The following is a 16978-nucleotide window of genomic DNA, read 5'->3' on the forward strand; positions in this document are numbered from 1 at the left end:
ACCTACACCCCTCCTGCACTGTTGCCCCATCATTTCGCCCCATCATTTCACCCCATCCCTTTCAACCCGTTGCCTGCTATCCAATTCCTCCCACCCCATTGCTTGTTGCCCTGAGTCCCGGGTCCCCGCGTGACCGTAGGCAGCGGTCTAGTCGGGTTAGGGGCTCGGGCTATTATTAGGTTCTGAGTTCGGGGGCCGGGGTGATAGTTCAGGGTGGTGGCAGCACCTCGAGCATTACTTGTGTGGCGAAGCAGATTGCGAGGGACTCTCCTCTGCTTTTTTAACCCCTGTTGTACTTTTTGGCATCTTTTAAAAATATCGCTTTTTAAAAAACTGTATGGTGCTTACTTGCATTTGCATTTTACTGTGTTTCGATCACTGACGCCTTCTGCCCCGTTCCACCGTGGCTCTTCTGTGCCGTTTGTGTGGAGGGCAGGGTCGGGCGCCATGTTACTTGAGTCCCGGGTCCCCGTGTGACCGTAGGCAGCGGTCTAGTCGGGGGAGGGGCTCAGGCTATAATTAGCAATGCTCCACCGAACGCGCAGCGGGCGTGCGCAGCGGGCGCGCCGTCTGCGCACCGAAGGAGCGCCAAAGGAGGGCCCGTCTGTGCCCGTCCGTGCCTAGTGCCCAACCTCCTGCCCCTTTGGCCCGGTTGCTACATCCCACTAGACTAAGGTATTCCGCCAAAGATCTTACAGCGCTTAATGCATTTAGTTGTGATGTGGGATGTCCCTGGAGGGTTGCTGATAGTTTATCTCGAATTTGCCCTGCCTGCAACTTTCGGTTCCAGCCCAAGCTTAGTGGTCCCCCCAGAGAAAGTATTGACTCTGGGCAGATACGTGCTGGGTTAATTAATGCTAGGTCCGTGGTCAAACACGCTGCCGACGTCTTTGAGATTTTGGCAGAGAACCAGCTGGACCTCTTTTTTATCACTGAGACCTGGCTCAATGAATCGTGTGCCCCGGTGGTGGAGCTAGCTATCCCTAGGGGTTTTAAGATCGCGGGGCAGACCGCCCTCTGGGCAGAGGGGGCGGAGCTGCCGTGATATATATAGGGATAAATGGGTCTTTTCTTGTGAACCCCATGGAGATCAGGGGGACGCAGAGATGCTCCATTTTTCTCTTTTGCTTAACCCGCACTTCACCTTGGGTGGCACATTGGTGTATAGGCCGCCAGGATATGTTGGGCCTTTTATTGAGTCTTTGCAGGAGGTCATTGTGCCACGCGCCCTGAGATTTTCTAAATTTCTTCTCTTAGGAGACTTTAACATCCATGTGGATGTTTTAGACGCCATTGAGACGAGACGTCTAGATGAGACCCTGACCCTGGCCCAGCTCGTACAACGGGTTGAATTCCCAACCCACGCAGGTGGTCACTGCCTAGATTTGGTATGCTCCAACTTTAATATTTTAATGGCCCATCCTGAGAGGGTGACGTGGTCAGACCATGAGCTGATTAGGTTTTCTTGGTCCTTGGAAAAATCTACTGGGGCGGGGGCTGTTTCTCCCACCGCCAATCCCCAGAGGATTAATCTAGCCACTCTTTCTGATTCCCTAATCCGGGATCGTCCGGTTCTGGCCCCGGATGTAGGTGAGGCCGTTGACTCTTTTAATACTTGGCTGGAACAGGGGTCAGCTGCCTCGGTCAACCAGGCCTGTATTCGCAGGATGCGTTTCTCCCCCTCGAAACCTTGGTTTTCCCATATCTTACGGGAACAAAAACTAGGTTGTAAGAAACTTGAGCGTGTGTGGAGGCAAGCTTATCTGCCCGAGGCAAAGGTTGCTCTACGAGCTGCTCAGAAGGACTACTAGGCTGCGATTAATGCAGCTAAGAGTCGCTATTATACAGGGAGGATCGAAAAGGCCAACAACAACAGCAAAGATATTTTCTCTATTTTTCAGAGTTATCTTTCTCCTTGCGCTGCACAACCACTACTGCCATCATCTGCCCAATGGTGTGAATAACTCTCCTCTTTTTTTATAGAGAAAATTGCCAAGATTCAGGTGGACTTGCGCAGTGTGAGTGGTAGACTCCAGACTTCTTCAGTACCTCCCCCTTGTTCGGTGCCCAATCCTACTGATCAGTTTGTTGTCTTCTCTCCCCTGGCTGAATCAGACATTCTTTCAGTCCTCAAGTCCCTGAAGTCCAGGTCTCCGGCAGACCCGTGCCCAGCCAGGGTGCTAGGGGGGTGGCTGATATAGTCTACAAAGAGGTCACCCAGATTGTAAACCTCTCTTTCTCCTCTGCGACCGTCCCGGCTTTCTTGAAGCAGGCTAAACTCCTGCCGCTTCTCAAAAAGGCCGGGTCGGATCCTTCTGCTCCATCCAGCTACCGGCCTATATCCTTATTGCTGGCTTTGGCTAAAGTCTGTGAAAAATCGGCATTTCTCCAACTGGAAAATTTTGTTGAGTCAACACATGCACCTCATCCTGCCCAATCAGGGTTTCGGGCTGCTTATAGCACCGAAACTGCCCTGGCGGAGATGTCAGAGGCGATTCGGGAGTGCCTGGACGGAGGTGGCAGAGAGGTTCTGATTTTACTAGACCTCTCTGCCGCCTTCGATACAGTGCCCCATGGGCTTCTCCTGATCAGACTGGCTGAGATTGGCTTGGCGGGTTGAGCTCTGTACTGGCTAACTGCATTCCTGACTAACAGGACGCAACAGGTCTGGATGCCCCCATATGCTTCCCTGCTCAGGAATCTCACTATGGGAGTCCCACAGGGGTCCACTCTTAGCCCCTTACTTTTTAATATTTATTTGACTCCCCCGATCTACCTGGCGGAACACCTGGAGGCTAAAATAATGGCCTACGCCGATGACACCCAACTTTTGTTCACTTGGCCAGGGGACCAATTGGATACATCGGCGGTCCAATATTGCCTCTCAGCTGTCTTCCGTTGGTTAGCACTGGCACAGCTAAAGTGCAATGAAGATAAGTCAGAGGTCCTGTCCTATGGATCTTTTCCCGATAATTTCAGTTCCCTTCTTTGGCCATCAGATCTACCCTGCCCTAAATCCATGGGGGTCCGGCTAGGAACTTAGGGGTCTGATTTGACAGCAACTTGAAGTTTGTAAACCATATCAAAAGACTCACGGGGTGTGTTTTGGCACACTAAAAGCCTTGCGTAGACTTTTTCCTCTTCTACCGAGAGAGGCCAAAGAGACGGTGTCGCGGGCCCTCATCCTTTCTAGGCTCGATTATGCGAATGCTCTGTTCAGTGGCTTACCATCTTACCTGATTCAACGGCTACAGGTGATCTAAAATGCGGTCGCTAGACTCCTGTTTAATCTGCCCAGGAGGGTTAGCGTTCATCCCCACCTGCGCAGCCTTCATTGGCTCCCTGTAGCCAAGCCAATCATGTTCAAGGCTCTGGTTCTTGCTTTCCGAGCTATCCATCAGCTCGGGCCCCTGTACTTGAGAAGACATTTCTCCTTCTATGTCCCTAATCGCTGCCTCCGATCTGCCAATCAGTGCAAGATGGTGATGTCCAGATTTAAGTTTGCCAGGCTGGGTGGCCAGTCTATCTCTGTGAGGGCTGCCAGAGCTTGGAATGCGCTGCCGCTCCACCTCCGTGCAGCCCAGTCTATCACCTGTTTTAAGAAAGGGTTAAAAACTCATCTGTTTAACACGGCCATTTAACTGCTCTCCCTTTTCTCCTAGCTGTCTTTTTCTTTTTCTTTTTCTTTGCCCCACAAACTTGCCACATTCTTCTCCACCGCGCCAGGATACTAGTCAGTAATAGAGCGCGCTACAAAACCCTTTAAAACTAAACTAAAACTAAACTAAGCCCTGTCCCTCCCACCTCGGTGCTTGTTCCCCCATCGCTCCGACCCCCATCCTTCCCGCATTGTAGCTTGGTGTTGCCTCCGTCTCTCCCACCTACTCTGTTGCTTTTTTCACATCAGTGAAATGATAGGTTCCTCAGTGTTCATCCAAAAGCAGATTTACTACTGGAACTTGGATTGTGATATCACAAATCTCCACTGTCTCCCCTTACTTGTCCTACATGGCCCTCAAATAGTCCTTAATGGAGCAAACAGTTCTTTGTTAAAGCTTTTTTCGAAACATGCACAATATGCAAATATCGTGTGAAAATTAGTTCTGAAATGTTTTAGTTTAATGATGCATAGAGTCGTAACTGATAAACTGATGAGATTGCACCTAAAACAAATTATCTAGGTCATTCAGTGGATTAAATAATGGTATGAATAGCTATAACCACATTATCATGTAGAACGCCATTATTATAAAATAGATGCAGTTTCTAGTGTTTTGTTCAACTTCTCAGTCTCGTTCCTCGCACCCAATCAGTGTCCCGCTGCAAAGCCATCTCTCCCCTCTTTTCGCGGAGCATCAAGTGAATGACGTCAATCTCATAGAAATAAACAAAATTGGCTAGAAAGCATGTATTGTGAATGAGACTTTCATGACATATCCAAAGTATCATTTTCAAGGACATCCATTGGAAGTACCACTGGAGATGTGATTGTGTTAGTTCTATGAGCAAATGTCTAGAAAATGTTTTATTTGTTTATTACAGCTTAGGAGTGCAGTTGCTGAGGAAGCAAGCAGAAGTATTCTCCTCCCTTAAGAAATAGGTTAGCGCTAAATAATTTCATGTTTTTTAATTATTACGTTGTTGTTCGCGATTTGACAAATGGGACCCTAACCATGATAATACCATGCTGAATTTGAAGTATCTATTAATAGCTAATGTAATTTTCCTATAAAACCTCTGCGATTCTGGGTTGGTTGGATTACTTTGTCATTTTCCTTGTTGGTGGCCCATTATGCTGTTGGTGCTCTTCATGAGTCTGACTTTAGAAATTTTGCTTAGATTATGCCTAACTTGGATTTTGTGATTTTGCATTTATTTTGTATTTGTCTTCATGGCGAATAATGCATTCTTTCTATGTACCGCATATTTATTATTCTGTAATGAATACACTGTTTGCTCTATTTTAATAGAACTCAGTTCTTTATGCATCCAATATTATATTCTGTTTAGCTCTGCTAAAATGTGGTTTCCTATTGAGGAGTGTTGTCTCTAACCACTAGATAAAACGGAGACGCTAGAGCTGAACTATTTTGGTAAAATGTTTGGGGTGATCAATTATTGGGGTTCAAGTGATTGCTGGGTTCAGCTCCCACAAAGTTTTGGCAGAGAATGGTTAGCTTTAAAGCACCTCCTCTTTAAGGGGTCCCCAAAAGATTATCTAGATCAAAGGAAAAAGGAATATTGGAGATTTGACAATTGTTTTGGTGATGCATTCTCCTGTGAAGTGACAAGCTGTATTGTACTGTTCTCAGTGAATTGCTCTATGAATGAATGGGGACAACTTGAACACATGAGCTTGTTTGTTTTGTTATGATGGATTTCTCTTTCTGTAGTGAGTTGTTTGGTTATGTGATGAGGATTGCAACTTCAGTTGGTAGGCTGATTACTGTTTTGATGTATTATTCATATTTGTGAACCCATTTGATGTTGTTTTATTTTTCAAAGATTTAAGATGGTTATTACATTTTGGAGACAAATTCAAGATCTTGAGATATTGTAACCTTGTCTGTATTGTGTGTGCAGTGCCAAGCACTGCTAACACATTTATAGGGATCTGTAATAATGAATTTTCCCTTTTCAGGTTTGAGAGATTACCTTGGATTACTGTACTTACTCGGAGAGCACAGGGTGCAGCACATTAACTAAGGAGGTAGAATCCTGTTGGTCAGAAGTTTGCCTAGTGAGAAGGCTGTAGATTTGTGGGTTTCAATCTTGTTTTCTGGGACTGTTTTTTCTACATTTACTTGAAATGTAATTTTTATGGTTGAAAGTATCCTATTATGTGTAATCCTGATTTATTTTCCTGTCTGGGGTAAACAGAGAAAAAGTTCATCAATTTCTAATGGTTTATTGTGGTTCTGTAGTTCAAAGAGAAGCAGCGCTGTGATTGGCTGTTCAGCCAGGGAGCAATGCTGGGATTGGTGAGACCTCCTCACTAGCTGTGCTCTGACTGAGTCTTGGGGGTGAATCCGCATCCTCCGGGCCGGCGGAAGCCACCGCCGGTCCAGAGGATGCGGATTCACCACAGGGGTGACAGAAAACACCCACCGCCAGATCAGGATGGCGGTGGGATCAGCGGCGAATGGCAAGTCCGTCCACCGCTGATCCGCGGTGTATGCTGGCAAATATGGTGGCGGTGTTTGCAAGACACCGCCAGCCATATTAGGATGCAGGCAGAAACATGCTTTTTCACGGCTTCAAGCAGCACCCGCTGCAAGGTTAAAGATACGGGATGTGACCGCCAGAGCGGCGGTCACATCCTAATTGCACCGGAGGGACCGCCGCTGCCCCTGCGGACGGCCTCTCCACCTCGGGGGTGGCAGACAGATGCAGGTCCGTCCGCCATCCTAATAGGCCCCTTAGTCGGCATAGTCGCACCGTTATAGGGTAACCTTTAACAGAGCCAGGCTGCAATTGGTTGTTGTTCGTTCGCTGAGTTCGTTTTTAGTGTTGTTTTGACCTTTTAGGTTGATTTGAGTTTTAGCAGGTGTAAACATGGGAGGAGTACTTATAAAACTAAAATCTAAGAAAGAGAAAAAGCTTAGATAGGGTCAGTAATGTCAAAGGAAGGCACATCAGCATTTGAAATGATGGAAGAGGTTGGGTATTATACGTCTGTTTCCGTTCCCAAATGGAACAAATATACACTGCATGATGAAAATTTCCAATAGGGGGTACTTTTATTTTTGAGAAATTAGATTTTCTGAGACAGACCAATTATGATATGAGTTCATCGCCTAGAACTACACAGTTTGAAGCACTCAATAACTGGGGTCGCGTGGCAAAACAGAAGGGAAGGCAAAAGACAGAAAGCTCCATCAAGAAATCCTTCAGGGGGGGGCGTGGCTTGCAGCCCTGAGGAATGGCTGCGTTTTAGACCGGCTCCTCGGCCCTCGCCAGTAAATCCGCCCTAAATCACTCCGACTGCTGTTTTGCCGACCCCTGCGACCACCTAAGGGGTCGAAGATAGAACCGACCTGGCAACGAGCGCAGTTCCGGGCTGCCTTGCTGTGCCTTGCTGGAGATCGCTCCTGTCTTGGAGCCCACGCCGGCGCATTTGAAGATGGCGGCCCCGTTTGTGGTCCGCCGAGGGCCTAGAAATATCCGCGCTGCTCGGCTCACCGAAGTGAACCGCGAGTCCTGTGTGCTGTCGGGGCTTCGGGAGGCTCCCGGATGCGATCGGGGCAACTCCCACCTGCCCTACACCAAACAGTGACGGCCCGGGACTGGGAGACCTGACTTTACCCCGCCGGCGGCGGCAGTGAGTACGCGAGTCCCCGGCTTCTTGGCCTACCGCCAGGACTCGCTCCAATAGCTTCGCTGCGGGCCACTCTTCTCCCACCCCCGGCTGGACGCCCTCAGCGGGAAACACCCACTGCCCCTATTGCTGGACGAGAGGCCCCCCCTCCAGTGCCTTCGCTACAGACATGTGGGCCTTGATGGATGTTGCACTGCAGGGACTACACCCGGGCCCCACGAGAGACCATGGGCCGATGGTGTGCTAGGGTCCGCTGCGCTCTTCTGGATAGGTTTCCACTGGGGCAGAACACCAGACCCTTAATAGACATTCTCCTGCTGCCTGGGGTGCGCCGAGTGGCCACTGGTTCGCGACCGTGTGGTGATCTGCCTGGGTGCCCCCATATATAAACTTTGGGCCTGCGCCGAAGCCTGCTAAACCAGCCTTCGCCAGTTGTGGACGGTGAAATAAGACTGTGACCAGATGAGAAACCCTATAAGTCTTGGGTGCCGGTGACAACGACGCTGACTGCGCCTTCCCCTGCAGAATACGCGCGCCCAGTCGTGTGTGCGATTCCAACAGCCATAGACACTGTCAGTACTGCTACATGCCACTGACCCCCTGGTCGGTTTTGAAACCAGTCGCCCTGCGAGACCTGGACGCGCGGTCGAGGCCACGCATTCACCCTGATCGATCAACATCGATGGAAGGGGGAGGACCAGCGCGGTCCATACGTCGACGTGGGCTGCCCTGTCGTCCTAATCTTGAGAATTCCTTGCTCCTGCCCCGGGATAGACCCGGGGGGCCATTGACGACGGAACACAATAGATCCCAAAGGCCGGCTCCACACCCTGGGACCTCACGATGGCAGGTAACAGGAGTAACCGACCCACCACCCAGAAACAAATTACCAAATTCACCTGGGCGTCCAAAGGAGAAAGTAAAGACCGTCCTTCCGAGGGGGACCAACCAGGTACACCTTCCTCCCCTGTGACGAAATCCCTTACGCTTGAAGACGTGATGGAGGCTATTGCTGGCGTACTTACCTCCCTAGAAACGCGCATAGACTCCGTCAACATTGAAGTTACCCTCCTGCGTGCGGACCTCCGCAAAATGGATTCTAAAGTCAAAGATGAGGAGGTTAAAACTACCGCCCTTATTGACGACGTGTCGACTCTTCAACAACAGATGGCCCAGATACAATAACAACAGCTCCTCATGGGAGTACTCCTGGATGACTACGAAGGTAGATCAAGACGCAACAACATTTGCATCCTAGGAGTTCCGGAACGAATGGAGGGGCAGGCGGCGGACCTCTTCGTTGAGGACTTTGTCCAAAATCACCTTAAACCTAAACGACTCTCCACATACTTCTCCATCGAACGGGCCCATCGTGTCCCCGGAGGCCGCCCAAAGCCGGGGGCTCCCCCGCGCCCCATTATAGCAAGGGTCTTCAATTTTCGTGATAGGGATTCCATCCTCCAGACGGCCCGCACGGGAGGACATCTACGTTTGGAAGATGCGCATATCACGTTCTTCCCGGACATCACAGTAAAGGTGCAGGCCCGACGACGCAGCTTCCTTGAGGTAAAAAAAGCCATGCGTGATAAAGACATTAAGTACTCGATGCTCTTCCCCGCGAAACTCCGGGTGGAGGCGGAGGGCAAGGCTTGGTTTTTCGAGTCTCCGGAGATGGCCTGGGAATGGCTAGAAGGATGGCGCCAAGCTGGAAAACCGAACAACAACCGCGATGGCGCCGGAACGAGTGAACGTCGCAACCGCCCCCCCGGATCGAGGAGGGGGTCTGCCGGAGGGAATACCAGCTGACCATTGAGACTATCCATACAGGAGATATGAACGACGACCTCTGCAATAGACACTGTCTCGGGCTGCCTTTGGCCTGATTGGGACGGTAACACTGTGGACAATGCATTGGGACTCTCGCTCCTAGACTCTATAAATGGTCCTGTTGTTTCCACGGGACGAGACGCTCATCCAAACCGTATGTTATATTCTTTTATGCTATATCAAAGTATACAGGTTGGTTTCGAAATGATATTGATTATTTGTTATACCATGGTGCTCTATGGCGAGGGTCTCTACAGTTCACCGAGTACCCCTCTTATGTATGGGAGGGCGACAGGCCCTCTGCCTAGTTGGGGAGTGGATAGTTCTAAGTCTGCGGGCAGGGGGGCAGAGTGGGTTGGGATGGGGTTGGGGAGATGTGAGGGTTTGTTCTTGTTTTTGTTTGTTGTAACTTTTGTCCTTAGCAGAGTCCTTTCTTGCAACAGTCCAGGTTCTGTGCCAGACTTAGCGGTGGCGTGGTGCACTTTCTCTCCACAGCTAGCGACTTCGCAGCCCCCGAGGTCCAGATGCCTCTTGCCCCTACTGCTCACGTTCACTTGAGACGAAACATCCTGCCTTTTTTGCCACATATATACCACCAAGATGGCGTCCACCACTAATCCACAGTCCCTGTCCAGATCCCTCACCATCATGTTGTGGAATGGAAATGGGCTTGGACATAAAATAAAACGTTGCATAGTCCTTCAATACCTACGACGCCACTCTCCCGACATAGTGTTATTACAGGAGACACATCTGGTGGGCAACTCATGCCAGGCACTCCAAAGAGGGGGATATAGACTGCTGGTACACGCAGGTTTCTCGTCTTGATCCCGCGGCGTTGGGATCCTGGTTCGAAAAACCCTGGCACTTACAGACATAAGGATGTGGGCTGACCCTCTGGGCCGCTTTGCGTCGGTCGAGACCTCTTGGGAGGGGCGTCCCCTGAATCTTATATCCGTATACCTCCTGCCCACTTTGTGCCGGGACTCCCTCCGAGATTTAGAGATTCGCCTGGCGACCTTCTCTATGGGCACGCTTCTCGTAGGCGGCGACTTCAACATGACGATGGACGATCACCTCAACAGAAAACCCACACGCCGCTCACATAAATCCTGCACGGACCTTTCCGAATTTGCTCATGCCATGGGTTTAGAAGATATATGGAGATCCCACCATCCCACTATCCTCTACTTCACACACCACTCTAATGCACACAATAGCATGTTCCGTATCGACTACTTCTTTTGCCCGACAGCAGATATTGGATTCTTTAACCATCCCAAAGGTCTTCCCCGTGGTATCTCCGACCACTCTCCCATCAGCGTAGAACTGACATATTATCATCAAATCACCCGTGGCCCCATAATCATTAATCCCTGGATCTTGCAAGTTCCAGACATCAGAGAGGACTTGATTGACCATACCGACTTCTACTTTACTGAAAACGTAGGTTCGGTACAATCGGCAATAACTCTATGGGAGGCGTATCTGGCAGTCATTAAGGGCAGGTCACTATCGCTCAAACTAGGTTACCTCCGGCAACACAATGAGCGGATCCTACAAGCCGAATCAGACCTCCTCCAGATGGAGATGGCCCACAACGCGTCCCCCTCGACGGATTCGGCTCGCCGACTCCGCGCAGAACAACTTAACTATCGGGCTCTAGTGCAAGAAAAGGCGCAGGCTCGGCTGCTCAAAACGCGCCATCGAATATATGAACACGGTGACCGAGCCGGGAAAATGCTGGCTTGGCTGGAACGTCGCGAACAGGGGGCGAGATGGGTTTCCTCTATCACACGTCCAGATGGATCGGTGACCTCTGACCCGCAGGAGGTGGCGGAGACCTTCGCAGACCACCTGGCACACATCTATACAGCCGGGGCGATTTATGCCTCGGAAGAATCTAGGAAAAACAGAACAGGGTGGCTGGACAGGATTATTCGTGAAACAATTCCCCAGACACACAGTCAATCTGTACCGTGTGACCACTGGATTTAATTTTCCAAACAAGTTTATTTTTCTTTTTTACATTTATCAGCAATTTTTTGAAACACAAGCACAAACAAAACCACTGTCAATTCAAAAGGTTCATATATACAGTATCTACAAATGCACACATTTACAAATTTGCAACAAAGAATCAAACAAAAGATTGGTTAGACACACCAAAAGACAATCACAAATGTATAATAATTCAAATAAATTGCAATTATATACAGTGCAGAGATTAATCCATAAGCGAACAAACGGGAACCAGTCCTAGAGATTGAAAAAACCAAGTGACAGGCGGGGTTGAGATCAAAAACAAGCCTGCCTGTCAACGAAAGCCTGTGGTGTAATGTTAAATCAAAGGTTGCCGTGGCGTAGGTATGTCGTGTTCACACCTGCAATAGGCGCAGAGCAGGACTTAAGGCGTGGTGTCAGGCTTCAGAAGCTTGCAGGTATCAGGGCGGCTCACATTATTTTGCGCGTGTAGGTCTGGCTATGCAGACCACAGGGAGGGAAGCGGCCGGTCACTGGCCTCAGTTCAGGCCGGCAGTTAAAGTTGGCCCGTTTTCTGAATGAAGTAATCAAGCCACAGAAGGTCCGTGTTGCTCACTCTCTCCCAGGTACACGCGCAAAATAATGTGAGCCGCCCTGATACCTGCAAGCTTCTGAAGCCTGACACCACGCCTTAAGTCCTGCTCTGCGCCTATTGCAGGTGTGAACACGACATACCTACGCCACGGCAACCTTTGTGCCCGCGTGCAGAATCTGTTTCCCAGTCCCTGTCCTGAAGAGAACCTTGAATACTTAGGTTCGAAACGCGTCGACAATACCACCCTGTGGCTACAACAAAGGGTGCCGCTAGGATGTAAATCATACCACCACTCTGTATCCTAGCCTTGCAACCCGATTTAACATTACACCACAGGCTTTCGTTGACAGGCAGGCTTGTTTTTGATCTCAACCCCGCCTGTCACTTGGTTTTTTCAATCTCTAGGACTGGTTCCCGTTTGTTCGCTTATGGATTAATCTCTGCACTGTATATAATTGCAATTTATTTGAATTATTATACATTTGTGATTGTCTTTTGGTGTGTCTAACCAATCTTTTGTTTGATTCTTTGTTGCAAATGTGTAAATGTGTGCATTTGTAGATACTGTATATATGAACCTTTTGAATTGACAGTGGTTTTGTTTGTGCTTGTGTTTCAAAAAATTGCTGATAAATGTAAAAAAGAAAAATAAACTTGTTTGGAAAATTAAATCCAGTGGTCACACGGTACAGATTGACTGTGTGTCTGGGGAATTGTTTCACGAATAATCCTGTCCAGCCACCCTGTTCTGTTTTTCCTATTGTTGAGATCCGGGTTGGTCAGATGTAGGATCCAATACCTTTACTGTTTCACAGTTCGGAAGAATCTAGGCAACTCCTCGCAGAGATGCAACTACCGACGCTCTCGGAGACAGACCGAGACATGCTCGACGCCGACATTACAGCAGACGAGCTTACGTCGGCGATCTTTTCCATCAAATCAGGTAAAGCCATGGGTCCCAACGGGGTCCCGATTGAATTCCTAAAAGCTATGTCCCCAGGAATCGTCCCCCACCTACAAAAGATGTTCGAGGAAGGACGAGACATTGGCTTCCTTCCACTTGACCAGCGGCTGGCGTCCGTGGTCGTCATTCTTAAACCAAATAAACCGCCCAACGAATGTAGCTCCTATAGGCCGATTTCCTTGATTAGTACAGAGGCCAAGGTTCTGGCGAAATTACTGGCCAACCGTCTTCTTGATATTCTTCCCTCTCTAATTCACGCCGACCAATCGGGGTTTCTTCCAGGGCGAAACACAGCCCTAAACTTGCGCCGAGTCAACAATGTCCTGAGTAGACAACCATATGTCCAGGAAGACGCTGCTATCCTGTCCCTCGACGCCACGATGGAGTTTGACTCAATAGAGTGGTCCTATCTATTTGAGGTCCTTCTTAGATTTGGCTTCGGGCCTAAATTTGTCCAATGGGTGCGTCTCTTATATACGGACCTCCTGGGCCAAGTACGGGTCAATAATCATATGTTCAGAAGATTTAAACTCCATAGAGGGACCCGTCAGGGATGCCCCCTGTCGCCGCTGTTATTTGCCTTGACCCTGGAGCCTCTTGCCCAGTGGATCCGCACTGACGCCTCCATCATAGGCCTCCGCTGGAACGACGAAGTGACCGACAAGATTTCCCTCTATGCAGACGATATCCTAATTTACGTAGTTTCCCCAAAATCTTCCATCAATAGTCTGTTCCACGTTTTGACTAACTTCGGGACGTACTCAGGTTAATCAATCAATTGGGCCAAATCGGTTCTATACATGTTACACGGCCCCCCCCTTGCTGCCCCGCGGATTCTCTATACCGGTGGCTCGAGAGGGCTTCAAGTATTTAGGCATTTTCGTCACTTCGGATCCCACCCTCTTTCGCGATCGGAATCTACTCGCCCCATTGCGTAGACTACACAACGACGTGGCACACTGGCCATCCCTACCACTTTCCCTCGCAGGTAGAGCAGCCCTGTTCAAGATGTTGGCACTCCTGCGCTTCCTGTATGCCCTCCAAAACTGCCCCTTTCTGATTCCCGACTCCTACTTCAGGTCGGTGGAGAGTGATCTCCGCCTTCTTCTGTGGGATGGAAGGGCTGCCCGAATTGCCCTACAAAAGCTGACAATGAGCTGGTATGATGGAGGCATTGCACTCCCCAACTTGCGCCTCTATTACTGGTCATCGCAACTGGTGGCTACTAACCACTGGATACACGTCTCACCCAATGACCCAGCCTTCCACCTTGACAGATACCAGACCGGACGGAAGGGATATTTCGGGGCCCTAAACAGTAAGCCCAAAAAAAAATAGGTACATTGGCCCCATGGCGCACACAGTGGCAATATGGCATCAAGCCACGGCTCGCCTGGGATGGTCAAACAGACTTACTAAAGCCACCCCGCTGTGGACATCACAACAACTTGTTTCCCTCTGCTTCCAGCTGGGTTTCGACAAGTGGGACGCAATAGGCATCTCAACGATAGGAGACCTGATACACAAGGGCAAACTCTTAACCTTTGCAGACTTACAAACCAAATACGCACTCACACAAACTGAGGCCTTCCGATACCTCCAGATCAAACATGCCCTCCTCTCTGCCGTCCCTGATCTTTCCTCCTTGCCCGAGTCCTCCCCCCTGGAGGATAGATTACTTTCAGAACCCCACCCGACAAAGGCCAATTCCTCCACATACCGTAAGCTCTGCAATAACCTCCCAAATACATTTCAGCCCCTACGAGATAAATGGCAGACAGACCTAGGCGACCTGGAAGAGGACGAGTGGCGGGCGGCCTTAATGTCCCCCAGGGAAGTGGCGATTAATCACCGACTCAGACTGATCCAACTGAAGATCCTACACAGGACCTACATGCCTGCAACTCTGTTAGCCACAATCGGGAGGAGGGAGGATGATAGATGCCTAAGGGGTTGCGGACAAACTGGCACCTTCTACCATATATTCTGGGAATGTCAAGAAATACAGCGCTTTTGGGGGGTGGTTGTCCGAAAAATGAGAGACTCACTGGGAAAACCCATTCCTTTGTCGCCAAAGGAAATTGTCCTCAATATCTGGGGTGCCACGGACCTGAACGAACTAGAGTCACAATGGGCCGCTTTGAGTTTCCTAATTGCTAAGCGTTCAATTGCAATGAAGTGGGGTGTGGCTGATAGACCTCTGGTGGTGGGTTGGATGGCTGAACTAGACAGGTGCATGTTGGCCGAAAAAACTGTCTACAGGCTTCGTGGCTGCCCTACGAAGTGGGACAAGAAGTGGGGCCACTGGAACATTTACCGGGGTGAACTTTGTGAATCCCCCACGGTGGAACTGGCCATGAACCGGACTAGACTACTGGAATGAATTGTGCAATGTGTTCTCATTGTAAATGTACCTTGACTTTGCTTGACCATGTCGATTGTACACAGATTTTGACTCTGCAATGATTTCAATAAAAATTTATATAAAAAAAAAAAAAGAAATCCTTCAGGGGATTTCTGGAAGCCAAATTAGACAATGAAGTGAAGGCATGGAGAGTGAACAAGATGGAAAAGGTTACAATATTTCCTGCTATCGTTACAGAAACAGGACAGGGCACAACAGACAAATCGAAAGAGAAGAAAGATGAAGGAGAATCAGATGATGATGATGGCAAATGTTTCAGTGAATTACTAATTTCGAGGCCTCCTCCAGTTACAGATGAGCAGGTAGAACCGATCCAGATTACTGTTAGGGTTGGTGGAGGAGGGGACACAGTAGCGGTGCAAGCTCCTACCTGAGTTGTGCCGAGTTTCAGTCGCCATGGCAAGGCCTAGCACAAGTAAATCAGAGCATGCTGCTGAGACAGTGGTGATAGAGCCCCCTTCTAAGGAGATCTGTATTGGAATTCTTAAAATAGAATTTAGAGAAATTCTTCAGGGTAATGCAGATTTGAACAGACTACTGACATACTGTGTTAATGAAATGAAATATTTGATCAAGGAAGCAGCCAAGTGCACCAAAGAAGCCTATGACAAATCAGAAGAACTGGCTAATGAATTGGATGTTGATATGGTAAAATGAAAAATGTCAAACGAAATTACAAAATGGATTTAACACATGATGGAATTAAGGAGATGGGCCTTATGACATTGAGATCCTATAGTAATTATTTGATTGAGAAAGTACGAGACAGGGGTGATTTAAACAAGTAATGAGAAAATGTACAAACGGAACAGTAAATAAGATAAAGATGAAGAGTAATGAAGCAAAAATGGGGAAAGTGTAGCAAGTGATTCAGAAGTAGAGTTGAGTACAGAGACTGAGTTTACCTTCAGAGAAGTACATGCAGGGAATTTGGTGCATGTTCCTTGGACAAGGGAAGATTGTTTCCCTTTTATGCTTAACTCTCCAAAAATGAGAGAAGATCCATCATAGGGGTATGATAAGATCATAAATAAACGTGTCTCTCTCCAATGCTGTGGACGGATTTGAATTTGCTGTTTGTAGTTGTTGTTGGAGGAGATTTGTGGTTGGAGTGTAAGGTGGTTGCAGGCTGGCCATCACATTAACTAACTAGACAGGGTCCTAACAATTCACCATCACCAGACGTGGCCAAGAAATATATGGCAGTAATTGAGCATTTGAAGAAAAGGATTGGAGAAAGGGAAAAAAATTGGGAAAAGATTTTAAGAATAACACACGAGCTGTTATATGGTGCCTAGGTACATTGTCGACATTGCTAAGTTAGCATGAGCTTCGCTGCCATGATGCTACTTTTGCGCGTGTTACTACATGACTTTGTTTTTGCAAGACTCTGTTTGTGCCTTTCACATGAGAACGGGCTGCTTTCGCGTTCTCTGCTTTTCCAGGAGTTTAGTCTGAACACGATGTGCAAAGGTCGATCAACAATGCCCATTGTTATTCTGTTCTGATCAATCCCTAGCACCTAGACATAACATGCTACACACAACTGCAGCACTGAAGACTCGTGCTTTGATATTACGTTGTTGCATGTTGTTTTAACACACTTAGAGAAAGCCATTCCATGGAGAAGAGCTCCGCTGTTCCTATGATGTAAACCTTACATCCAGGCTTTATGGTATGGGGTCTGCTGTCAAAGCCAGAGATCGTCCTTTATATCAAATAAACTTCTTCTAGCCAAGGGGAGGGTGGTTAGGCCTAAAAGCCCTTATTTCCACAGTCTTTATAAAATGACTGCTCCCTTTGTATTCTGTGGAATTGTAACAATGCTAACTGTGCTGAGTTTATGTATCTTGCTGCTAGTAGTGG

Source organism: Lissotriton helveticus, chromosome 9 (genome assembly GCF_964261635.1).
Source record: "Lissotriton helveticus chromosome 9, aLisHel1.1, whole genome shotgun sequence".
Classification (NCBI taxonomy): domain Eukaryota; kingdom Metazoa; phylum Chordata; class Amphibia; order Caudata; family Salamandridae; genus Lissotriton; species Lissotriton helveticus.